This window comes from Gavialis gangeticus, unplaced genomic scaffold, assembly GCF_001723915.1.
Source record: "Gavialis gangeticus isolate Ggan-Ray unplaced genomic scaffold, GavGan_comp1, whole genome shotgun sequence".
In the NCBI taxonomy this organism is placed as follows: Eukaryota; Metazoa; Chordata; order Crocodylia; family Gavialidae; genus Gavialis; species Gavialis gangeticus.
This window is the reverse complement of record NW_017729033.1, coordinates 36879008-36888364: the sequence shown is the minus strand read 5'-3', so window position 1 is coordinate 36888364 and position 9357 is coordinate 36879008. Positions and strand designations below refer to the sequence as shown.

Here is a 9357-nt window from a genome sequence, read left to right as displayed (position 1 = left end):
AGGTATACTCCTCTTTGGAGATTTCACCCCCCTTCCACCGGGCGTATGCCGCCTTTTTGGCAAGCAGGCAGTCCCGGACGCCCTTGGTGAGCCAGGGGGGCTTTCGGACACTCCTGCCCCCCTTGCTTCTTGTCGGGATGGACACCCCTTGGGCCGTGAGTATCGTTTCCTTAAGGAACGACCACTCGTCTTGGACACTGAGTTCCTCTGCCCTCAAGGACCCCAGTGCCTCTCCCACTAATCTCCTCATCTCAATGAAGTTGGCCCTCCTGAAGTCTAGGGCTACCGCCTTGCTGCGGGCCCTTGACACCCTACGCATGCAGCACAGTGAAGACTTCAGCTACACCCTTTTCTCTGGTGCAATATGTGCCTCTTGCATTTCTCTGTATTGGTCCAGCCTACTGATGCACAGCCTTTTTACTACCATTCCTATAGCCTTGTTACTTATAGCTCTTACCCCCTAGTTTTTGAGTGTCAGGAGTGAAAAGACCAAGACTTTCCCTGCTCCTGCCTCTGCCCCTTCATAGGGCATAAAGTTGGGAAGGATCTTTGTACCTTCCTTTTTCCAATCTACATGATATGGACAGATCTAGGCACAAACCAGCCCTATACATAACAGAAGCAAATGTCTTTCTGACAGACCATAATATACCATAGACACTGAATGTGCAGGGGCAGTGCTGGGCTGAGCTGATTTGCTATCTTCCTACAAAAGTCTCTGAAGAGAGAAGTTTAGAATCATAGAAAAGGAGGGCTGGAAGGGACCTCAGGAGGTCACCTAGTCCAACCCCCTGCTCAAAGCAGGACCAACCCCAACTATATCATCCCAACCAGTTTAATATGTGCTTTGGTTACTATACAAGGAGAAGCTGTGGCAAGCCAAAATCCTATAGCAATTTCTTTATAGTTGGGGTCCATCTAGATTTCACAACGGCCATCCAATATGCCAGCAAATGAAAAAAATCAATTGCTGAAAAACAGCAATGTTGGTGTGGAACCAACTCACAGACTCCTCCCGGCTGTCCTTTGGTGACCCACCCATTAAAGTCTAATCCTCTACTGTAAACCAAACAAGACCTAAAGATTTTGCTACATGCAGTATCATTTGTGCAAATGTAATTGAAGCCAAAACAGTCTCCTTTCCAGAGCGTCTAATTGCAGAGAAAGGATTAACTATCCAATAACAACTCACTGCATAAAAGCAAATGTAGTGATTTAGGAAAAACTGAAGGCCACTATATGATGAGAATGTTATATTGCTTATTTCATATGAAATAGGCTGGACTTTTTTCCTTTCTCTTTTCCACCGAGGCTCTGGGCTCCATCCCCAAATTAGGGGATAACAACAGTCCATAAAAGATGGTTGTGCTCTTTCTCACCCACAACCGCCACAAATGGTAGGAGGATGCTGGTTAAGAGCTGCCTGCTACAATGGGTGCAAAGGAACAAGCTTTTGCCAAATACAGTTAAACGCAGCAAACAGCCTGTTTCATAAATTAGTCAGTGGCTTGTCTGCAGGTGCCTGGGTGGGCTCATCATAGTATTCCTGAGAAGGAGGGTGCAGCCAGAGACTGGAGTAAAGTAAGGGAGTGATATAAGCAGAGGGAGAGCTCACCCTCCACACTCCAGCTTAGGGGAGGTGTGCTTCCCTTCTTGGATGGGTGATAGGGTAAGGAATCACCTGACAGGACAGTCTCAATTAGGAGCAGCAGCAGAAGACTCCAGCTGTTGTCTGAGACATTTTTAGGGCTTCTTACCAATAGAAGAACCTGCCCCCACCTTTTCCTAAAATATACATCTGCTTCCCCCAGCACTCCTTCACCCCTCTCCTAGGAAACTGCATCTTGTTAGTACAAGACAATGCAATACCAGGCTCACCACATGATGCCAAGACAAATTAAACCTGGGGTGCCAATTCATTCAGCCCAAAAGGGCCAGATGAGAGGTGCAGGGCTGGTCCATGGGCTGGACTGGACCCACAGACCAGCCTCACATTCCAGTGTGTGTCCTAGAGCAGCTGGAGTAGGTGCTGCATGCATCCCAGTTCTGCTCTGGCTAAGCTGCATGATCCCAGAGCTATTGCTGCCACCAGGCTGTGCTGCTTGGCCCTGGAGCTGCTGCCATGTGCAGTATAGTCCCAAAGCTTCATGCAGGTGCAGCAAGACTGTGCTGCACATGGGAGCCACTTTGCCACTTTGGGACACAAACTGGAGCAAGGACTGCATGAGGCATGCAGGACCATCCAGTACACCCTGCATGCTGCCTCTGGGTCACTCTGAAACCCAGAGCAGCACCAAGGGCCAGAAGATACAGCTCTGTGAGCTGGCTGTAGCCCATGGGCCGTATCTTTGACACCCCTGGATTAAACCAAATAAAAATTGTACTTTTTTTCTAATGCAGGGATGATCTATGAACATCTGGCTAATTAGGAAGTTATAAATTCCAGGGAACAAGTGAAGTCCTCTGCAATATGTGGTTTCAAAGGTCTACATGCAAACTTGTACTGATATATTTTTTATTTAAATCTGTCTAAAGCTCTATGTAGGCACCACCCTTAACCCGATTTAGAAACAGCTTATTTTGTTTTAGCTTAAATCAGGAAGGAATGGGTGCAAATTACAGACATTTATGTCATGTCTAAACTGATTTAAGAGTGTTTGGGGAGAGGGGGTTGTTTTGTTTCAACTGAATAGTTTTAAAACATCTCCTTAGTTAAATCTGTGCTAGTCTGGGAGTAGCCAAGGCCTAATATACTGGGTTGTACAGTACTTGAATCATCAGTTGAAGCATATTCATTCACTTCTCCCGTGGTTGCAGGGTTTGAGGAAAGAAAAGGGTGAAGCTACATCAACAGGTTACTTTGAGATAAGATAGGGTGTGACCTTATCATTGACTACCTCATGATAACTGTGTGTGTGCATGCTTTTATTCCAGAGTAAATTCAGAAGTACAGCAGGAAAAATCAAATATTTTAAGCCTGTCCTCTGTGAACTGGTTCAATATTATGTGGAAACACAGAGCATTCTGGGCCTAGGGTCCTGTCAGTCCTCCATGTATCCCAAACTGCACTGCTCTTCACACTCACCCAACCCATGCAACACATGCAGGGCAAGGGTGCTCTGGAATGCAGCCAAGCCTCTATGGTCCAAACCCCTGTGCCCAGCTCCCAGCTTCCTCCCTTGGAGTGGGCAACCTGTACCCCAGGAACATAAGCAGAGACTGTTTTTTAGCCTTCAAATCAGGTAAGAATCCCGCCCCAGCTCTCAGCACTCTGTCCTCAGTGGCATGTTCCCTCCCCTCCAATTCCCTTCCTCCCACTGTTGCTGTCCCCCACTGATCTGGGGCTTGAGGGCAAGGGGAGGACCCCACAGCCCCTCCTGCCCTGCTCCAAATAGGAACAGTGGCGGCAACAGCAGCCGCAGACAGGTTCCTCCTGTCTGCTAAGTCCCCCCAGGGACTGCGGATGGGGTGTGGACGTGCTGCTCAGGACAGAGGGGAAGGGAAGGGGAAGATTATTGTCCACTTTGGGGGACTGCTGCTTCCACAGTGTGGTCTGAAAAGGGAGCAGGGGTTGAAGCTACACCAATGCATCCCCTCTGGATCTGTTCCTGCCAGGTGCTGGGGGCTGTGTGCCCCCCTTACTTGTGGTTTCTTGGAGGCTGCGTGCTCCAGAGACACCCCTAAGATCTCCATCATTGCTCAACCCCGGCCCTGAAATCTATACTGTCTGTTCCCTGGTAGAGACTCTGCACTCTGGGGTGCCAGCCTTATTTGGAGCATCCTTTCCTCCAAAGCGAAGTAATGCTTCAAAGGAGTAGCAGGTTCTTCTTAGCACCTGCAGGTAATCAGCACAAGCCTTGAAGCACGGGAAACACTATAACATGATACAAGAAGTAATGTACGCAGTCAAGAGGAAAATTAAAGAGTGAAAGAAACTTACTCCAGAAAGGACTATGATAATTTTTCCAGCCTTACCTCAGGATTGCTCCTATCCCATTTTACTGTATCGTCCATGACCTTTGACACTCCATTTACACCCAATGTAAGCTCCTCGCCACTACTTCCTGTTTGGAAGCCTATTCCAGAGCTTCACTTTATCAACATGCCTTATGCAGGTAAATCTATTTTTCCCTTTAAAAATGTTTTACATGTGAGAAAATGAATGTTGTCTAATGCTAAAGTAAAAGCATTTATAGTCAGGTTGTATTCCTGGCTCTGCAACTAGTTGGTTTTCTGAGCTTGGGAAAACTGCTTACCCTCTCTCTCATCTTTTTGCTCCTCAGTTGCAGAATGGAGATGTGTATCCCAGAGAAATACTGGGACTTTTAATTCCATATATTTACTTTGACTAGTATAGAATGATTTCAGTAAGTAGAGAATAGCCCTGTTAGTATCCCTCTACTTCCATCTGATTTCAAATCTCTATTTTTACTGAAGCTTATCAACATTTAACTGCTCAACTAGCAATTATTGAAATCAAGTGAAAAGATCAACAACAGCAATAAAAAAAGTGGAGACATTAACAGGTTGTCCTGGTCAAGTCAGGAATCACCACAGCAGAAATTGGATGTGTAACAATATCTGTTTCTGAGTTTTTGGACGTGGCTGGACTCTTATCAAAAATCAACACCATCAACAGTTTCCGCAAGGATCTTTGAGCTCCATCTCCTGAGCCTCCTGCACGGAGCAGCCACATGTTACAACCCACACAATCTCATCCACAAAAGAGCCTTGCCTCTCAAGCATTACAAACATTTATACTCCCTTTTGACCACTAGATGGCAGTACATATGCTGTTGTGGGCATCTGCTCCTGAATTACATGGTATTGGTTACAGTGTTTAGAAGTGTCTATGATTTATGACAATGATTCTCAACCAAGGTGCCAGGGGACTCTGGGGCACTGCAAGGTGTGAGGAGATAAAAAGATGTGAGGAGGTAAGTTCCTCCCTGTCTGGCTTCTCTGCAGGGAGGTAAGCACTATAATAAATCATTTTTAAATGGGGTGCTTTTCAATTCACACAAGTTTTTGAGGCATGCCTTGAGTCAAAGAAGGGATGCCTTAAGTCCAGAGAGGTGAGAACTCCTGCTGTAGGATGCAGTACTAAACTCATAGGTGCTACTGTAAAGCGAGCTGTAAGTATTGCTGTGCCCACTCTTTAATTTTTGTCAGGCTATAGACAGTATTGCCAACTCTCATGCTTTTTGCTGTTGTTCTTAAAGTCTATGCTTTGGGAATGTGAAATACTTAGCTCTTTCTTTTACATATATAATATAAAAGAATATATATAAGAACTAAGTTTTTCACATTCCCGAAGCATAGACTTTAAGAACAACAGCAAAAAGCATGAGAGTTGGGAACACTGTATAGATTATTGATACAATTAAAATATGAAGGAATGAAATTTTAAAGAAGTGGCACTCTGAATTCATGCTTTGATTTGGCTGGAAAATGTTGATGTGAGGAGTCTCCCTTAAAAGCAGATGAAAGCCCTGAAGGTGTCAAGGCATTACAAAGGGACCAGTGAAATACTATTCACTGCAATGAAGTTGTTCCAAGTGGGAAAAACAATCTAAAATAGCACTTTTATTAAATTTTATCTTAGCTTAATTTTTCAAAAAGCTATAGTTTTCTAGTACTCTCCATTCCCTTCCTCCCCACAAAAAAAGAAATAGAAGCCTCAACCAAAGCAAACAAACAAACAAACAAACAAACAAACAAACAAACAGATAAGAGGAAAATGCAAGCATACATTCTTATAACATTGGTTTTAAAAAATACATCTAGCCAGTTGAAAATAGAGTTTGGCTTGTGTTACCTGACTGAAAGTTACATAGTGGACACAGGCTACTGATAAAAGTTACAAGAAACAAGTCTTCAGTCCAATCTTTATCATATTGCACCTAAAGCACAAGATACTTACTTATTCTAGCATGTAGCAGGCTATCCATGACAAACATTTCTCCCATACATTTTTTGGAGAAGCCAGAAGGGAAAGAGGTGATGTGTACTGATGGCAGGCCCACTGTTCTTTAATTTTCCCATCAGTTAATTCCATATATATTACACAGACACACATACACACTTTTAACAAATGTACATCAATATGACTGATGGTTTCTTAAACCTCTGGTGGACTGGCTTGAACCGTTTCTTCTGTGGTCTTGGAAAAGTGTTCATATAGCTAATTTTATTTCTGTGGAAATTCACAGGTTTTGGCAGGAAGGCTTTCCCTATCTCCTTCCTTGCCCCTGAGGTTCTAAGTTCACATCTGAAGTCAAAATTATCTAAAGATCAGGCAGTTCAGATGTGAGGTTTTGGTTCAGACAATCTCAGGATCTTGTTAAAAATTATGGCCCTGATCATGAGATATTGGTTATCCACAACTCTCTTTGATTTCCATAAGAGTTGCAGGAGTTTAACATATTTTGGGATCGAGCTCCACAAATCTATGCTTGAATTCTGATAATCATGTTACTCTTGATACCATCAGTTGACAAACTACGATTTTATTCACATTCTTGAGATATAAACAAAAAGGCAAAAGATCTTTTGCAAATTGCAAGTTTCACAACAGCAATTTACACAAGTGCTATGATGGGCTGACATACTTCACTTGTCATTATCATTTTAATGGGGTATAGTGTAATATAAATACACTACGGAAACCCAAAGTATTTCACAGCAGATACCTGGAACTTACCATCATTTCTGATTAATTTATTAAAGAGAAGATTTCTAGGCTCAGTTAAAGCAAGTGCAGAAAAAATGAATTTAGCATGACATTCCAGAACCAGCACTTCTGTAACAATGAACAATGATACTCAGGCATGCTTAATACTGTCGATTCCACTGTCTGTGAAAAGGGATGAAATGTGTGGGTATTTCCACAGCTATGACAGTTCCTTTATGGCATATATGGCATTTGTGTGTTTAATGATATTGAATTTTATCAACAACGTGTTTAGCATCCACTGAAATTGAACTGTGAATGACATAGCTGCGCAAGAACGAGGCTGAACTTTCCCCTCTCTCCCTCCCCAAAAAGGATAAAGAACAATTAAACTGAGTTTTTCCTTTAAGAAAATTGAGAAAAACAATTTTAATCAGAAAAAGAAGCCTCTGAAGTGCCATAATCTGGATGTCAAAATGATTTCTAACCACCCACAAGAATATCAGCGTTGTTTTTCCAGTGATAAATTTAGTTTTTCCGCTTCTCTCTGATGCACTTTTCAGTGATGATCTTGGAGACTTTTCAATTCCCATTTAAGATTTTAAAAAATGAATAAAGGAATCTTGCCAACTGCTGTCAGCTAAGTAAGGAGCTGCTTGGGTGCAGAATACAGCTTGGATGAATGTTGAATTCAGAGGCAATGCTGAACCAATGCTGTTATTTCCCAACTGATTCTCATAGCAACAGGCCTGCAAGGGACTTCCTGGGTCATTAAGTCCCCTGTGAAGCAAGCAACCATGCAATAAATCTGTTCCCAAAAGGGTTGATAAGAAGGTTCACTCCAGCCTCTCTTTTGTATCACAGCCACAAGTGCTCAGTTACAAAGAGCCCTCCCTGTGTCACAGGAAGACAGTAGAGAAGATAGCGCTTCCAGTGACTTGGGCACAGTTGGCAGATAATTTGTTAGGCAAAATATTCCTGTGGGATGGTGCACTCCCAAGAACTGCACTGGCTTGCAAACACCTAAAGCATTTTTTTTTAAAGAAACAAGAATTTTTAAAAGTTAAAAATAATTCTTCTGTGCCACCCCTCTCCTCAGTGATTATCTCACTGACTTGCTCCTCCATCATGGGGCAGTTACTTAAGAGCTGGTTCTACTTCAAGAATTCTCATTCCCCTCATCACTCTCCTACTCTCACTCACTATCATCCTCCATGGTTATTTGAAGCCAGCAGCTAGCTACTTCTTGGGCCTGCCACGCCTGTCATCTGGTAGTTATGGCATTTTTTGTTCAAATTCTCTGTGGTGAGGTGGAGCCTAAAACCTGGATCTCCCCTGTCCTGCTCAAGTGCCCTAACGTCTTCGTGCGTTATCTGTGACTTACAACCAGTTATGTTCCTTCCTGGGGAACCAGAAGCTGAAATCTGCACAAATGGCCCAAAATGCTACTTTCATAGTTAAAGTTAACTGTGTATTCTGTACTCATTCAAAGGGGAATTGGATGTAGTCCTTAGCTCCTTTGTACTGCAGAGAATTTTGCATTACTGTGCTATTTATGCTAAAGACAGGGTTGTCTTGTCCTGTCTGCAGTGCGATACTCTGAACAAGTCTCTTGGTTTTCTTAGATTCTACCATTATGTTGTTTGAGTTGTTGGCCAAGTAACTAGCTTCTTCTTGTCTCATTTTATCAAAATGAACATGAAACTCCTCTTCCTCTCTCCCCCCCACCCTCAAAGGATGCAGAGAGGTATAATTACCTGTAGAAAGATTTGTGATCATAGGTTGAGAGATGTCAACATGCTGAGTACTATTATAATAAACATGACAGCTATAATAATTGGGTGTTAATATTCATTTTATTAAAAGCAATAATTCTTTCAAGGTTATTTTTTTCTAGCAAGTGGAAAAGCAGGAAGGTGTTACTCAGGGACTGAAATATGTTCCAGAATAAATCATATTAAATATGCATACCACAACAAGAAATAAGTGAAAAGTGTAGTTTCCATAAACTTCAGTTCACTGTGTACATGTTTATCAGGTTGGTATGTGCCACTGGAGAATTCAAAGAAAATAATGGATTTCCTGTGCCAGGATAAAGAAATGAATACATATGCCATCACTTAGAGGGCATAAGGCTGTCCTTTTTAATAGAGGATCCAAATATCATTTATCAAGTATAGGAGATGCACAAGACCTTATCTGGTAACATCTCAGGAAGCTTTTTGGCATTTGGCATCACATGCAATTGCTGCAGAGGTCTGGCAGTAGGGCATGTTATAAAGCTAAAAAACTCTTCATGTGCCATCAATAAGGGAATTAATTCTCTGATTAACACTGATCAGATTTCTACTGCATGGTGCAGAGCATATTGACTGGCATTCTTGAACAACCTGTGTAGCAAAACCCCCAGTTTTTCTTTCTTTTTTTTTAATTGCATTCGCTCCCCTTCCCCAGCCATTTCTGACTTGTTCTCTCCCTTTCTATTACCTATAGATAAGGATAAGTAAGCTAAGATGTAGGATAAGCTTTTAACATTTTTATTTTGGTAGCAAGTTTTTGGATATCCACTGTTTAATATTGTATTATTATTAGGTTTGTATTGATTTTTACTGTTGTATATTGTATTATTATCATTTTCGTATTGATTGTTATTGTTTCATATGGATATTGTGTGGTTTAGGCCT

General features: G+C 42.3%; 1 protein-coding gene across 5 annotated transcripts in view; it reads right to left on the bottom strand.

Annotated features, from left to right (window-relative positions):
• The window catches only part of C1QTNF7 (C1q and tumor necrosis factor related protein 7), a 103830-nt gene that overhangs the window by 34989 nt on the left and 59484 nt on the right, over nt 1-9357 (bottom strand). Inside the window, exon 1 of one of the 5 annotated variants that reach the window (XM_019526584.1) lies at nt 4257-4375. The exons of the other annotated variants lie outside the window; for them this stretch is intronic. The gene's annotated coding sequence lies outside the window, so the exon portion shown is untranslated. Of the gene's footprint in view, nt 1-4256; nt 4376-9357 lie in introns of those variants that run through there. 5 annotated transcript variants of the gene reach the window in all.